Below are 17,444 nucleotides of genomic sequence, written 5' to 3' on the forward strand. Positions count from 1 at the left end.
CCAGACCTGCGGGACTGCAGCATTTGCATGACGCTGTCACTCTAGCCTTTGCAGGTCAGATGATGGGGGGGGGGGGGGGAATAAAGAAAAGAAAGAAAGAAAAGGAGTGAAAAGAAAAAGCCCCAAGACTCTCATAAAGAAATGCCTTCATTTCTTCCAGGGGCTCCTTATGTTTCTACCTTTCTACTTCCTCTGTGGCTATGTCTCAGTTGTTTGACATCTTTCCGGAAGAAAATGTCCTGTGCTTCAATGAGCCAGTAGTCAGTTGGCCCTCCCCTCCCCTCACACTCGGATCCCCACCCCTTCTCCCCTCTAATCAATAAGACAGATCTCCAAGTGCAGTTGTGGACACAGGCTCCGACACAGTCTCATCCTGGATCCACTACCTCAGAAAACAGGCAGCCAGGCTCACACGTGATAGAGAGATAACGCCAGCAATTCTTTAATAGTCCTAGACTTCATTCTACGCCTTCTTTTTCGGCGCCCCCCCCGCCCCCCCCCCCGGCTGAAGAAAGAGCAAAAGGAGTCTTCCCACTTCTATATGAAGCCCCCAAAGAGCCCAAGGGACACATGAGTGAGACCCATCTGCATAGATCAATCATTTCTATTTAATAATGAACAAAACTACAATTTTAATAAAAATAATTGCTTAATATTTTTATTAGCTGTGCTCTCAGTTCGCAGGAATTATAAGATCTGCCAGGATCTGAGTCATCAATATGATTTAAACTGTGTTGAAATCCTAATTTGCTGCAATAAAACCAACCAACGGGATATTGGTATATTTTTTATTTTTATTTGATTTAAGAACTTATAAAAATAATAACAAATAGCTGTGTGGTGGTGAATGTGTAAAAGTTTTTAGGATTAAAAAACGCTTGAAGGCTGTAACTATTAGAGATTGAATATATGCTTACATAAAATATGGATTTGTGTACATATATGAAAACCGTCTACTATATACGTTGTTACAAAAGGGTCTAAAATATTTGGCTGAACACAGCGCTATTTGTGCTACAGTGTTTCATAACATGAAAGACGGTATGTAAGTATTTATCCAGTTCCTTTGTTCTTCGGAGGTTCTTTTTAATGACAGAATGTGGTAAACTGCCTACCTTTCCTTTCTACATGCGCACTATTTCTGAATTACTTGCCAGACAGAACTAGCCATCGATGACTCTGCAGCATACAAGAATTACATACAAAGGAAAGTACGGCCATTCGCAAGCCAACGGTAATGCTGTCTGGTGCTGTAGAAATTTCAGTTTACTCACACAGACAGATCCCAGCATGCACTGCAGCACTGCAGGACCAACTAAGGTAGCAGTTTGGCAACAGATCTGTGGCAACAAGCGCGAAGCACAACCATTTGCAGAGGTTCCAAAGAAAACATCACACAACCCATAAAGAGAAAGAAGCCTCTGAAGCAGGAGATGTGTGTCTGAAATCAGCTCCGACAGGCTCCTGATTTGAAAGAAAAAAGAAAAGAAAAGAAAAAAAGAAAAACTTAAGTGCAAAAACAAAACAAAACAAAAGAAAACAAAAAAACACAAATGAAAGAAGGGGGCACCCAAAGAAAACATGGAATTAAGTACACACTCTCATGAGAGAGAGAAAGGCAGGAAGGAAAAGCATAAGAAAAGAAGAAAGAAAAGGAAATGGAGAAATAGGAAGAGGGAGGGGAATGATGAAGGAGGGGAAGAAAGGAACAGGAAGTAAAGAGCAAAGAATCACCGAGCACTGAAGCAACAAATAACATATGAAATTAGATTTCAGAAACTCAAGATTCAGGAATTGTGTTCAAGCTTAGAATTTAATGAAAAACTGTAACAGAAATTAATGCGTGTACAGCAGAGCTTAAAATACTTATTGTCAGTAATAGAGATGCCTGCTGACTTCTTCCTTCCTGTTCTACCTGTATTAAACTGGTCATCTCTTAACCTCTGTTTGCTCAAACCCGTCTTTTTTTCTTTTTTTCTTTTTTTCAAGCTCTCTAGCATCTTTGTCCTTTATGCTATTTTTTTTCTAGACTGTGCCCACAATACTCTGGATAAATTAATGCCATGACCTCGCTATGGCTATCAGACGTAAAATGTCGACTATTTTAATAATTGAACATGCGCTTACAGCAAACTGCCTACTGATATCTTAGCTCCATGCACTGTCTGCAAGAGCACCTCATTCCCAGCTCTGTGAATCAGAAACAACAGATGCAAATACAACTTTTTCCCCCCAAAATCTATGTCATCTCTTTCTCTTACATTCATAGACAGACACGCACAACACTCAACTTTACACAAGGCATAAAAGCACTTACTAAGGAGGTTAGAAAATCAAGAGGAATAAAGGTTTGATGAAAAATAATGATTATGACTGAATGGCCATGCATTTAAAATATTTATATCCAAACAGGAGTTAGCCAGTTTCAAGTGTCCAGGCTTCTGTCAAGACCACCATTAGGGCCAATGGGAATGCAGACTTGATTAAATCAATATTTGTTTGAAAGAAGATGTTGTAATCAATCAGTTCAATTGCCGCTGTCATAGATATGGGTTTAAGGTCTCTTCTGATTCTAATTTCTCATCACCAGTACTAAAACATCCCTAAATGAGGCTTTGACTATGGCTGAACTATTTACAAGGTAAAAATTTTACTATTTTACCCTTCATTTAAGCAATGCAATGCAAGTATGGTCTTGCTAGATTATTTTTACATGTTATTTGAGTTTTGCTCTGTTTCTTAAAAAAAATAACCAAGATAGATCTGGATGTATATCAAATGAAATATTCAGTTAGAGGAAGCAATAACTACTGTGAAATACTTTAATATAACCTGTCCTCCACCTTACTGACAAGGCAGGGATATTTTATTTCTTACAGAGGCCATTTGAAATCAGGGTTATTATGGGAATCATATTTAAAAATATTGGTGGGGCTTGGGGTAAGAGATGAAAAACAAAAAAAAGATCTGATTCAAACTCTGATTCAAAAGTCTGCATGGATATGCAGAATATATTGCTTTTTGCTAGTTGTATAATATTTTCATTGTTTTACTTAACCTACACTCTTCTAAAAAGGTGCGACCTTTTTAGAAGAGTGTAGCTGTTTTTAAAAATGTGAACATAAGGGAAGGGAAACAAAAATAATATAAAAACAGGGAGGGGGACAAAACATAAGAGATTCTTAAATATGGAGAACAAACAGAGGGTTACTGGAGGGGTTGTGGGAGAGGGGATGGGCTAAATGGGGAGAGGGCATTAAAGAATCTACTCCTGAAATCATTGTTGCACTATATGCTAACTAATTTGGATGTAAATAAAAAAAATTAAATTAAAAAAAATGTGGCTATTTAAAAAAATTTTTTTAACGTTTGTTTATTTTTGAGAGAGGGAGGGAGGGAGAGAGAGAGAGGGAGAGAGAGAGAGAGAGAATGAGTGGGGAAGGGGAAGAGAGAGAGGGAGACACAGAAGCTGGAGCAGGCTCCAGGTTCTGAGCTGTCAGCACAGAGTTCAATGAGGGGTACGAACCACAAGATCATAACCTGAGTGGAACTCAGATGCTTAAACGACTGAGCCACTCAGGCGCACCTACATGTACCTATTAAATTAAAATTAAGTAAAAGTAAAAATTCAGTTGCCTTAGCCATATTTCAATGTATAATATAACACACATGGCCAGTGGTTACCATCCAGGACAATGCAGCTATAGAACATTTCCACCCTTGCAGAAAGTTTTATTGGATGGGCTGACTTAAACTGTCTTTGTGAAAAGTTTACACATAACTGATCATTGGGTCCCAATACTTTCTTTCGAGTCTATTTTTTTTTAATTTTTTAACGTTTATTCATTTTTTGAAAGGGGGAGAGTATAGGCAGGGGAGGGGCAGAGAAAGAGGGAGACAAAGGATTCCAAGCGGGCTCTGAGTTGACAGCAGAAAGCCCAATGCAGGGCTTGAACCCACGAACCACGAGATCATGACCTGAGTCAAAGGCAGATGCTTAACCGACTGAGCCATCCAGGCACCCCCTTTCCAGTCTATTTTTGGAGAATGAATCTATACTGATTTACTTAAGCATCTAAATTTCTTCTAACTGAAGAACATCTAGTGCTTTTGTTTACTAATAGTTTTGAAATATGCAAGATTAATTGCGGGGAGGGGTTTTCTTGCAAATGACTCTAAGGTAGTTGGTAACAAAACCATTAGAAGACACACACAAAACACTCAAGCTGAAGCCTCTGAATAAATCTGAGAGATGCTGATTTGTCTAACCTTTCCCGATATGAGAGCCATGCTCTTTCTTTGTGTCAAACAACATATCTTACATATTTCTGTTTTCAATAAAGAAGGGATATAATAGTAGTGAGTAGCAAAAATCCAGAGAAAAAGTAATTTTTAAAAATCCTAATCATATAAGGAAGGAATAGCAGTTAAGAGCAGCAACAACTATGGTTAGAGTTTATATTTTTTAAAGAGAAAACAAATAGTAATTAAAGTGTAGGGGAGACAAGAATCAGATGACAATATGGGGCGCCTGGGTGGCTCAGTCGGTTGGGCGGCCGACTTCGGCTCAGGTCATGATCTTGCGGTCCGTGAGTTCGAGCCCCGCGTCAGGCTCTGTGCTGACAGCTCGGAGCCTGGAGCCTGTTTCGGATTCTGTGTCTCCCTCTCTCTCAGACCCTCCCCCGTTCATGCTCTGTCTCTCTGTCTCAAAAATAAATAAAAACGTTAAAAAAAAAAAGAATCAGATGACAATACACAATGTTGATCTGGTTGGGAATTTTCTACTGACTAAAACACTGACAAAAACAAACAAACACAAAACTGGTGCGTGTGCGTGCGTGTGTGCAGACCTAGTTTAGGTAATTTTGAGTTACCAATCAGATTCTAGAACTAATTATCCTAAACAAAATGAAAATATAGTAAAATACAAATGTATATGAATTACTACTCTAAAAATGTTATGGTGAGGGATATAGCTAGTTTTTAACCAGGAAAAAAATCTGACCTACATTTTCCTTTCAAAGATTAGTATTTGGACTACTAGAGGAGGATTCAGTGCTTAACTCAGACACTTTTGACTGGGGTGCAAAAGGTTTATTTGTCAACCTGGAATTATTTTTTTTAACTCTCTTTTGATAAGCACAGAGCATTACAACTGACATGGAAAAATAATCACACAGATTTCCTTTCAGGGGTGATCCTTTAGTTGCTGGTACATGAAATCTAATGTTCATTCTTCTAGTGAAGAAATGTATGATAGTAACTCTCTGTGGTAATCTCTCTGCCTCTCTCTTTCTTTCCCTCTTCCCTTCCCTGCCTCTGCTTCCCTCAAGTGAGCAACCCCTTGCCGATCCAGCCTGTCATCAATATCCACAAGGGGACCCCATTCCAAGCCACACCAGTGAGACCAGACTTGAGGAAAGCTTGTCTGAGATGGGGTAATTAGAGCAAGAACATGAACTTGAGGGAGGTCTTGAAGGGAAAGTGGCAGTAACAGCCACTGTTGTACAGCCACGCACAGGAAGGAACAAATAGAAATAGGTCTTGAGGATGCTGGTGGAGTATCCGTCTTTCATGAAAAAGGCAGAAAAAAAAGAAAAACGGGTATGACAATGAGAGGCAATTTGGATATCATGAAAAAATGATGCCATATCAAATTATATGTAAATCTCGAAGAGTATTTTTCAATAGTTAGCAGGATACATACCAATAATAAAACAACATTTCTGCTGTGTTGATGTGCTTCCTAGCAGGTGAAAGAGAACAGAATTAATCTTGGCTTTTTAAGATGGGACATGAGTAGAAAGGATTTAAATGGTATCAAATGACTTCAGAATTACTGTCATCTTTAGAGCTTGAACATTATGGCAAAGAAGCAATAATAGTTTATGTTTAAGCTAACGTTACTCTAAAAAAGTACTGTTTTCCGTATGTTCTACACACAACACTTTGAAACAGAGTTGGGAAATGAGAAGGGAACTGATCTATGAGTCAGAAAACTGGGTCTAGTGCCAACTCAGTAAATAATAAAGTTTATGGTCGCAGATACGTCACTTAACTCTCAGAACCCTAGTTCCTGTATCTTTAAAATTAGGAGGGATACTAGGTTAATCATCAAGGCCTAATTCAGCTCTAAAATATTGTGCAATGGAAGGGGAGTAAAATTGGAAACACATGTCAGTCATTACTACTTACTATTTAGATATTTGCATACATAATTATCTGATTTGATTTTCATAGTACTGTTTGTAGCATCTATCTCCAGAAAGATCAATGACACATCTTCTTTATGTCCCAGTGATATCTCACCTAAGAACTAAGTCTCAAAAATGTATCATTTCAGGGGCACTTGGGTGGCTCAGTCGGTTAAGCACGCAAGCCTTGACTTCGACTCAGGTCAGATATGACGGTTGGACTCAAGCCCCACATTAGGTTCTGCACTGACAGAGTGGAGCCTGCTTGGAATTCTCTCTCTCCCTCTGTCTCCCTGCTCAAATAAATAAATAAATTAATTAATTAAAAAATGTATCATTTCATATTAGCTGCATAATATGCTAATGTTAAAATGTTGCATTAGATATTTTATGTGGTTTACCCTATTTAAATTTAAATTTTCATTTATTTGAAAAAATATATAAAATATTCTCATTTTAGAACTAGGGAGGTAGCAATTTTCTAAGATTTAGAAAAATGTGTATATACTGTCATGGTACATGCACTAGGGAGAAGAAGTCATAGTTTCCTTGGATAACTCATTTTTAAAAATTAGCCTATATAGATAAAAAATGTTTTTGATTAATGGATCAAATAGACATATTTCAGCTTTAATAATGCATTCAACATGTTAGGCTAAAACATGTCAGTTTATAAAACTTCCTTCAGTAGATTTTAGAAGTTTTAAGTAAAAAAATCAGGGGCACCTGAGTGGCTCAGTTTGCTAAGCGTCTGACTTCAGCTCAGGTGGTGATCTTGCAGTTCCTGGGTTTGAGTCCTGTGTCAGGCTCTGTGCTGACAGCTCAGAGCCTGGAGCTTGCTTCAGAATCTGTGTCTTTCTCTCTGCCCCTGCTCTGCTCATGCTCTCTCTCTCTCTCAAAAATAAATAAAAATTCTTTTAAAAAATCAGAAAATCAGGTGAATCATAGGCTTAAAAATCTGTCAACTATCAAAAACTTTTAAAACATCTTTTTGTCTTTTAAAAGTGCACATTTTGAATGCTGCTTAATTTGGGTGGAATAAACTTATTAATGGATAATTATTATTCTGATTGCTCATAATTATTCATATTCTATATTTTTTAGAGTTTCCTTCAATATGAAAAAAATATGCTGATTTCATATGGTTTGTTTCATCATAAAGAAAAAAAGTCTTTATCTATTGATCATAATAGGTAAAATAGAGCAATAATGATTAAAAATGTATTTTGTTTATACTTTTATTTCTTTTCTTAATTTTTTTCTATTAAAATAATGTATATTTTTGAAACCCATTATCATTTAATCATACATATTCTTTTCAAGACTGAATTTTCACTTTGTTATTTATATGCTCAATGACAAAAATTGTTTCTGGATTAATATATTTTTAGAAGTATAAATGCTGTGAGACAAATTTAACTTTTCAAAACCTATTCTTTCATGAAGAATGCCACAAGCTATACTCTCAAATGTTATTACATAGGTTTTCCACAGAAGTTGAAGAAGGTTCCATTACCTGAGAACAGAGGAAAATGCTTCTAGGCATGATGAACCCCATTTAAATATTTCTGAACAGTGAAGGTTCAAGTGTATCCTGCATCCCATGCTTTGTTCCCATCCTTTCCAATCAATTGTATTGATTTGTTAAGGGTTAGAGGGTACACTTTCATTGATCAAGGAAATAGCCTGACACAGCAAAACCGTCTGACAAGTCAAGGCAGATCAATCCCACCTTTGCTTCTTTTTGGATACATTATGGTTATTCATTCTGCATCACCCAAATTCCATAAGATATATCTTAGCCTAAGAAAGGAAATGGAGAAACTTAACAGAAGACCATGGGGGAGGGGAAGGAAAAAAAAGTTAGGGAGGGAGCCAAACCATAAGAGACTCTAAAAACTGAGAACAATCTGAGGGTTGATGGGGGATGGGAGGGAGGGGAAAGTGGGTGATGGGCAATGAGGAGGGCACCTGTTGGCATGAGCACTGGGTGTTGTACGGAAACCAATTTGACAATAAATTTCATATTAAAAAAAAAAGAAAGGAAATGGGGAAAGAATCACCTATTTTCTTGGGTAAAAAATAATACATTTCTGGATATTCCCCACACTGAATTGCTTTTGAACTTGGTGGTCACTATATCACCTGATCAAGTGCTTGGCTTCATCTTCTAGTTCATGTGAAAATTCTGTCCCTTTTCAGGATTTTACAAAGTATTAGGGAAAATTTTTTTCTTAAAAATGTTGAATTCATTTAGAAAACCAGTGTCTGTTTGAAAACATATCATTGTAGCCTTCTTTTCCAGAGCCATCTACCCATTCATTTTTTTATTGCCTTGGTGCAACCGGCTGAGCTGCAAATAGTCCACTGGTCCTGACAGCTTCTTTGTCACTTCAAGAAACTGGAGGACCCACTTTAAGTTGCCTTGGAAAATAACTTAAAAAAAAGCCTTCATACAGGGGCGCCTGGGTGGCTCAGTCGGTTGAGCATCAGACTCTTTATTTCAGCTCACATAATGATCTCGCAGTTCATGGGATCAAGCCCTGCTTTGAGCTCTGAGCTGACAGTGCAGAGCCTGCTTGGGATTCTCTCTCTGCCCCTACCCAATATCGCTCCCTCTCTCAAAATAAATAAGCAAACTTAAAAACAAACCTCCAAACAGTGTTATATTGGCATATTAATACACTTAGGAGGGTATTTTGTAAGACACTGTACTCTAAACCTCCAGGAGTTACTAGTACTTTGATTTTCACTGTCCTGAAAAGTTACATGCTATTTACTATCCTTCCTACCCTGTAAATTCTACTTTGGTAACAAAGTAAATATTTACAAAAATTCAAAGCCCTCCTAGCCCAAATGGCCCACGGGCCTGTCAACTTTTTTGCAGTCATGCTTGATTATACTTCTTTATTTAGCAATTTAATTAATTTATTTTCTCTTATGTGCCACAAGCCATAACTCATTAAGGAAAAGGGTTAGAGTTTATGTTTAGATACTTTGCCATTCTAGAACTTTGAATTTAGGGGAAACATATTTCCATTCCTGTGCTGGAAAAAGACATGTTTTAAAGTACACATTAAACAGAAAAGAACAGCTTTTCCATTACTAACTGCAGTAGGACAGAAAACTTACTGGTTCTCTTAAATACTACTAAACCTTTAAAACATTTGCTAGATGACAGCATTATAGAAAAAAATAGTTTCTTTAGCAAAGAATTAAAGCTGAATATGCAACATTTCTTAGGAGCATTGAATAAGTCTATTTGTCCAGCTTACTTTGCAAAGATTGCGTAGAAAACAGCACCATAAACACTTTCAGTCCCCACACAAGGGCTAAACAAAGAGTCCTCTTTCTAGCCATCTAATCGGGTAATTTATTTTTTCAACCATCACATAAATCGAAACACAGCTGTAACCAATGACTTGCAGATCCAGTTCCCAGCCAGCTGGAATCAGTTCTGCTGAAACAGCAAGATTTTTACATTGTTCACTTCTGTACATCTGGAGAAATCATTGAGGTTCAAAGGTGACCAGAAAAGCTCTTTAAATAAATTCAACCGACAGTGAAGATTTGCCTAAGGATCTACAAACTCCAGATTCACTTTTACAAAACGTTCATTTCATGAAATTAATTCTTATAAAGGCTATTTGCATCCTCATCTGTATAGACTTTATGAGTTGCTAATTGAATTACACACTTAAATGCCTGTTTCTTTCAAACAACTTGCTTAGGGTGCTTCCAAACTTTTCATAAGAGTTGTAGCTATTTAAAGATGGTTACATTAAAACATTATGTTACATGCAGAAACATGGACTACACAGACCTGGAACAAAAGCAGATACCAGAAATGTACCTACTCATATCTCAAGTTTAATCTTGTTTAGCTAATATAATCCTCTATTTAGATCAAAATAAAGGAGAAACACTATCCGAAAGAAAGCAGAGCAGGAACACCCCCATCAAGCCAGGCAGGAAAATCCCTAAGGAGCCAGAGTCCTGGGAGAGACAAACCTCGATTAGGAATGTTCCACATGAGGTATTCCAGGGAGGTGATTCTGGCATAGAAAAGAAACCCAAGAGTAGCAGATACTTGTGCTCCGCCCTGGAAGCATATATGCGCACACAGGGCAGAAGCTGACAGTCCCAAAACAAAAACTGACGCAGCCAACACTTGATGTAAAGAGCCTTCCGCAACAGTTGGATAAACTAAGAGCAAATAAAAATCCAGAAGAATAAATGTAGCTTAGCATTGAAATTGCACAAAATATATCGATTCAAATGCATCATTTTCTTCACTAAAGCCATCGCAAAGATAATTCATCTTGGGAAAATGAATGTATAGGTCTGCCAAACTTCTCAGTAGTTTTTCTTGTGTTAAAAAAAAAAAAAAAAAAAAAAAAACACGTACACAAACTAAGCACCAATACATTTTGTTCTTCCTTCTCTGGTTAAGTCTATATACAAGTAAACAAGTTATTTTCCTTAGCTGTCTTATGCAAATGTGTGGCTATTTCAATTACAGTGGATGAAGAAGAGTCAGTAACTTCCTTATGAATTATACCTCTAAAAAATAAATAAAAGTGAAAAAACAAATAGTACTAAAGTATACTTTTAGTTTTTACTGAATGACAGATGGTGTTCTCATAGTAAGGAGCGATTCCCTATTAGATGTTGAATTCACATAAAGGTGTATATAAGTTCATTCACTTGGTGAACATATGCCTGATTTTTATGTGTCACTGTGCACAAAGGCTATAGAAAAATAGTCTGGAACAGTTAGAAATGTGATTTAATAAATAATAAAATATTCAGTGTCATGAGGATTACATTTATGATTTTAAGAATTTCGGAATCAGAGAAAATCGAATCTAACCAAAAAGGCAGGAGACCTGCCCTCTTGTCCTCTACTGGTTATTGACTGGCCGTGGCACCTCGAGGAAGGCATGTAACTGTATAGATCCCTGTAAAATAAGAATCTAATGTCCCTTTCAGCTCAAATGCCCACATTCTTATAGGTAATTTTTGAAATCCCAATATATGTCTGTTTCTCCTATTGCTCCTGAAATGTAAAATCCTAGATTTTCTTTTTTAATTTCATCACTTTGGGGATGAACACTATTAAAAAACAACAACAACAATTATCTGTCCCTTTTTAGATATCAACCACTAAATCTAGAAATAACCAGAATCGACTACATCATATTCTTGATGAGTAGAGGGAAAGTTAACTTTATGGGAAAAAATTCTTTAATGGACATAGCTTAATTTTATGAATACATCATTAAAAATTAAGCAACCAGTTAAATTTCTCATTGTTTTAAAATAGGTCTAAAATTAGGCAACTCCCACACTCTGTTCCCTACTGCAATATTAAAGCAGGCTTCATAAGGAAATTCACATGACTAAAGTTTCCAGTGCTATTTATAAACATTTTAGTTATTTGAATTCATATGTTTCCCAGAATCCTGTGATCTGTGATGTCTATACATTGATTCAAATGTGCAGTGTTTCTAAAACATCTGTAACATATGACATATTTACCACATATATATTCACATTTATACAAGTGAACATTCTATTTGTAAACAAAAAATATCCAAAAATATTCATAAGCCTTGAGAGAAAATCACCTGTACCAACAGCGTGAAAAGTTCTCATGTTCCACAGACACTTGTTCATAACAAGACAAAAAAAATAGACTTCCCATAATAATTTCAACTGGATAATAAGAGGAAGGGTAAGTTCTTATTAGAAAGTAATTTGTCTTAGGTGTTTCCTAACTGATGATAGCTTGTAATATGCCCAGCTTACAACTAAATTTAATAAAAAATGAATTAGTCATGAGGATTCCCTTTAAGAATTTCATGGTAATAGAAATAGTTCCTTACTTAGATCTACCTACTACTATCAAACTGTGATTTTTTACCCATTTTCTTTCCTCACAATTTTTCAACATTTTAGTTATAAAATACATATTTGTAAGTGATTCAGGAAAACTTGATAAAAAAATGCCCTATCTGTGTCATTCTGAATTGTTAATCTCCAAAAATGTTGTCATCCCTCGTTCGCCATCAAGAACTAAGAATGGGTTTTTCACTGAATTTTGAGCTGGTTAGACTATAAAGGCCTAAAATAGGCAAAAATTCAATGCCCATTTGTGAATTTTGCTTTTATTATGCTAAAGGATTATTTTGTCCATTGATATTAGCCTGACTCTTTTTAAGTACTAGCCAGACATGGTATTCATCAATATTCCAAATCCTTTGTTAAGCATATTACATACAATCTTGTGTGATAATAATAGTTTTAATTTCTTTGGACTAGCTGTTTAGACAGTCACGATATACATTTTAAAAGTATGTCTTTAAATATAACTACCATTAAAATAGCCAGAAGAATTATAGTTGTAATTTAATAAAGGCTTTTAAAATCCTAATAATTGATTTTTTAATCATCTAGGCAGCATTTATTTATATTAGTTATTTGCTTATATGTATATTTCATTTGCAATGGTACCCAAGTTTCATCCAGTCTCTATGGGGAGATGGTAGAATTTTACATATTTAAAAGTGGTTTGAAATGTGGTAAGGTGGAAAGTTATAAGAACACACACTCAGGGAAGGGTGAGAAATCCAGTTTTGTCACATAAAGATGAGCGTAAGGAGAATGCAGGGATATGAGGCAGGAGAAGCGCCATGGGGTGAAACAGAGAAAGAGCTCGTAAGACCAGATGATTTTCCACACATGTTCTAGAGCCTTCTTGACTCAAATAATACTTCCAAGTTATGATTATACATGAACTAATTTGTCTCTTTTCTATATAAAAAATATGTAATATTTAAACAATTTCTTCTCTATGTCTGATGAAAGAAAACTGGATGTTACATTCACTTGCAAAATATGATGGATTTATCTTTAAATTTTAAACTCACCACTGCATATAATCAGGAATAAAGATTTTTGAAAGTCTACTCTGACATTGGAATTTTAAATTTTGATGGGTTTTCTCTGTCAGAATCTGGCCGGTCCAGTCACTTCTCTACCCAGCTTTGGATATTGGTAATATTCCCTTCATATGAAATGTTGAGAAAGTAATCAAGATATTTAACAACCGTAAGATTATGATCAAACATTTTGATTCTTTGACTGGATTATCAGATCTATGGACCCCTTGTCAGAAAGTTGAATATCATGAACCATTTAGAATGTTTATACAAAAGGGTTTAGCCAAAATCTGGAGGCCAGGAAGGAATAGACTGTTAATTCATGTATAAATTCTTTGGGAAAGAAAAAGACTACAAGTATATATAATGTATGTATGTGTGTGTGTGTGTGTGTGTGTGTATGTTTTTTACAAAATATGTATGTATATATTTATATATATTGTATATTTATTTATTTATTGTATATATTTATATGCACATATATGCATATATATGCAATTATATATTATATTTTATATATTATTATATATGATATATATAATTATATATATAATTGTGTATATACATATATATATATATATATAATTTTTTAGTTTAATCCTTTCAGTCACTCAGAAAGTAACTTCCTGTTAAAATGGCTCCTAATTTATAAAGATATGAAGAAATCAAAAACCTACAAGGTGAAGCTTGATTTGGAAGCTTGACTGATATCACCTATCAATGGGTGAAGTTACATACCAGGCTACTACTAAATAAAATTATTTTAATTAGAGTAAAACTAGGAACTCTATCAAAATATGCTGACATTCATGTTAGGGCCAGGTTTCATTTTTTTCTTCTTTCCCCCAGTATCACCACCCTTAATCAGTTTTAAAGACCCCAAATTTCTTCCTTTCCAAAGAAAGGATTGTAAAATATTAAGTTTGAAATCTTGAGTCTATTTTCTTTCAAGTGGATCTACAAGTCTTCCAAATACACCATGTTAGTCAATACATTTATCTTTCTGTTTCTTTAAAAATTTCCCCAAATGTTATAGGCACTGCCATAAGCAAGCCAGGGGCAGAGCTTTTGACCTACATAAAGGCTATATCCATGAATTAGCCTAGACAGAAGGCACATTACACCAATATTACTATAACTATAAGCTTTATATCTATGCAATAAATTAAAATAAAGTTAGGGGAAAGAAGGGATTTGGGGTCAAGTATCTCAATACTTTTTGCCTTTTTTAGGAACCAAACTCACATAAATGAAAATTTGATACATAAAAAATTGGCAAAATATCACATTCAATTGGACACCTCAAATAGTACACATCTTTCAAGAAGAGTTATGTGAGGCTATTTCTAAGCTTTCAGTCACACACAAATTTAATTTGACATGTATTTTGTGAACATCCACTGTGTACAAGTGACTGCATCGCTAACAGAATTAACAAAACGAGGGGAGAAATGGTATCTGTCCTTGAACACCTTAATAAGTAGGGGAGGTGTCAGACACAAACAAGATTATAGTGCATGAAAATGTGAAGCATGCTATTTTATAAAAAATGCTCTGAGAACAAAGGGGAAAGAGATGATTAATATCGAGCACTGCAGAGAAGGCCCGTGGCAGGAAGCTCCACTTGAGTTGAGCCTTGAAGGAGAAAGACACTAGAGGAGGCAGAGTTAGAGAAAAACAAAACAAAACAAAACAAAAACAAAAACAAAAACAAACAAAAAAAACCCATCTAGTCTGGAGGTAGAGAAAGAGGAGAGGCTCAAAGTGGGGATTCATGCAATGTTTGGGAAAATGGCCTGGCGAGAGTGACAGAACTCTGACTTACGCAAGGAATGCTATTAGGAAAAGTGGCCAGGCAGTTGGACTGGAGCACAGTTATAACGAGTCTTTAATTTTATACTGGGAGTTAATTATTTAGGCAAAATAACCAACTAAATTCTTCTTGAATAGGGTTTTTTTTTTTCAATTAGAATAATGACCCCATAGCAGTAATACCAATAATTGTCATGGATTCCAACCCTGAATCTCTATCTAGTCCTGTGCTGATATACATCATGCCATTTTATCATACCAATGACTCCATGAAGTAAATGGCATTTCTCATTTGCAATTTACTGACAGGAAATCTGAGCTTCAAAGAAAGTTATGTACCCAAAGTCATACCACTAGTAAATGGCTAGAATTTGATCCTCGCCTATGTGATTCTGAAGTTTGTCATACCACCTCTTGAAATTAAATTGGCCTCTCTTAGAGAACACTTTTGAATCTGGATCTCACTACCCAAAAATGTGGGCAGTCTACAGCGTGCCAGGAAGATCCTCCAAGGAACTTCTAAGAGGGTACAGAGATCCCTTTGTATTCTGGGCAGTTTGGAAGTGACAAGGATTCAAACATGGGTCTTTCCAATCCCAAAGCTCATGTTCTTTCCTTCATTGCATGCTTCTATTTGTCTAATTGATAACTAAGCAGCTGTAGAAAATTTCATCTTGGGAATGTACCACAATTTGCTTAACTATTTCCCAACTGCTGAAAGTCTCTAGGGGTTCCAATTTGGGTATACTGTGAATAGTGTTGAAATCAATACTTTTTGTCTCTTGTTCTCTATTCGCATTTCCTCCTTTGTGTAATATTGCAGAAATGAGAAGGTTAGAATGCTCTAAAATAGCTGAGTAATTTTGGCATAACTGAAAAACTGGTAGCCGAGAGAGGTGTTCCATTTTTATCTGTAGAATATCTCAAACATAGAACCATAGTAACTAATATGATTTCTTTAAAGCCTTTGCTTATAGGTTTCATTCATGCATTCAATTTTCCATTGTTTTATTACTCACTTTTTTTGCTTATCTATTTCTGATCTGACAACACATTAAGTGAGAGATCAAGCAAAGATAATTTTTCCTCTACACGGCAGACTTTGAGAGTAGCCACTGAGTACTTTAATGTTCAAAGGATATATCAAAAAATATTCTATTTTCTCCTGTGTGGTAAAGTCTGAAGTTACACAATAAAAGAACATTTAGCAATACACCAGTATGTCTATTCCAAGGAATAAGGTCAGTTGGTAGAACATCAAAGTTTGTACCAAAATCTCCCATGAGGATTTTCTTGAAACAAGAAATCTACCAGTTTGGAAGCTTTTATTTGCATTCTATCGAATTCACATTTCAAACATTTTTAACCTTTTGAAAATAAGCATTGAAATCACAGAAAAGTATGGATAAGTGTATCACAGGACAAGGTTTCTGAGAGGTCTGCATTAATTCTGAAAGCACACAGCACTTCTAATTTGAGAATTAGATATATTTTAAAAAGCAGATAAAAAGTGCGCTGAAACTTAGAAACTCTGAGTTCTAATTCTGCCTCTGCCATGTTCATTTTGAAACTACAGACAAGCTACTTAGCAGTGTGGGGTTTTGGTTTCACCATTGAAAAGGCATTAAGCTACCACATTGGATTGGAATGTCATTTCTGCAACTCTCAGCCCAGTGAAAATAAAAAGTACCATATAAATGCAAAATAACATTTCCATATAACAGATTGATATAGGCTTATTTTAGCCGCTATTTTAAAATCAAGTTTTGTGAAATGAAAAAAATTTCCCAATTCATCTCTGCTTCTTAAACCAGGCTTTACGCACCTGGATGTGGTGACAGAGTTTCTGGGTTTTGAAAATGTGACGCAGCACAAAGAGTACAGGAAAAAGCCTGAACTTTTTCCTTTGATTGAGGTACATATGGTCTAGTGGGGTAAAAAGAAATAGAGACTGCTAGTGGAATTTTCAGGATGTGAGGGCACTGTTATTCAGAGATGAAAAATCAGATAAATAAAAATTTCCAAACTGTAGTAATGCCATCCCATCACATATCCCTTCCAAAAAAGTTTTAGATTTACAAACCAAAGAAAAATATGAAAGGCATTTAGACTCCTTAAAAAAGATGACCTTATAATAATGTTTAAAGTAACTACCTGCACATAGAATCTAAAACACATGTATGCTTATGGGAAGGAACAGGTGGTGAGGGAACAAATCAGGGAAATGTAATATGTATGGGTCCTTTTACTGGTTTCTTCTATGCACCCTGGTGTTTCTGTACTAAGAGAAGCAGCAGCGGGGCACTTCCTCACCAGGATAGGAGGGGATATATTGGGTGGATTCTCAAATAATCCCAACCAGTTTTAAATGGTGCTGACTTGTACTGCAATAATTTATCCAAACCTCAGACACCTAACTTTTGCAATTGTAAAGTGAGTGGTACATGCCCATATATCTTGGATCATTTTCACATTTCACATTTCACAGTTTCTT

This window comes from Panthera leo, chromosome C2 (genome assembly GCF_018350215.1).
Source record: "Panthera leo isolate Ple1 chromosome C2, P.leo_Ple1_pat1.1, whole genome shotgun sequence".
NCBI lineage: Eukaryota > Metazoa > Chordata > Mammalia > Carnivora > Felidae > Panthera > Panthera leo.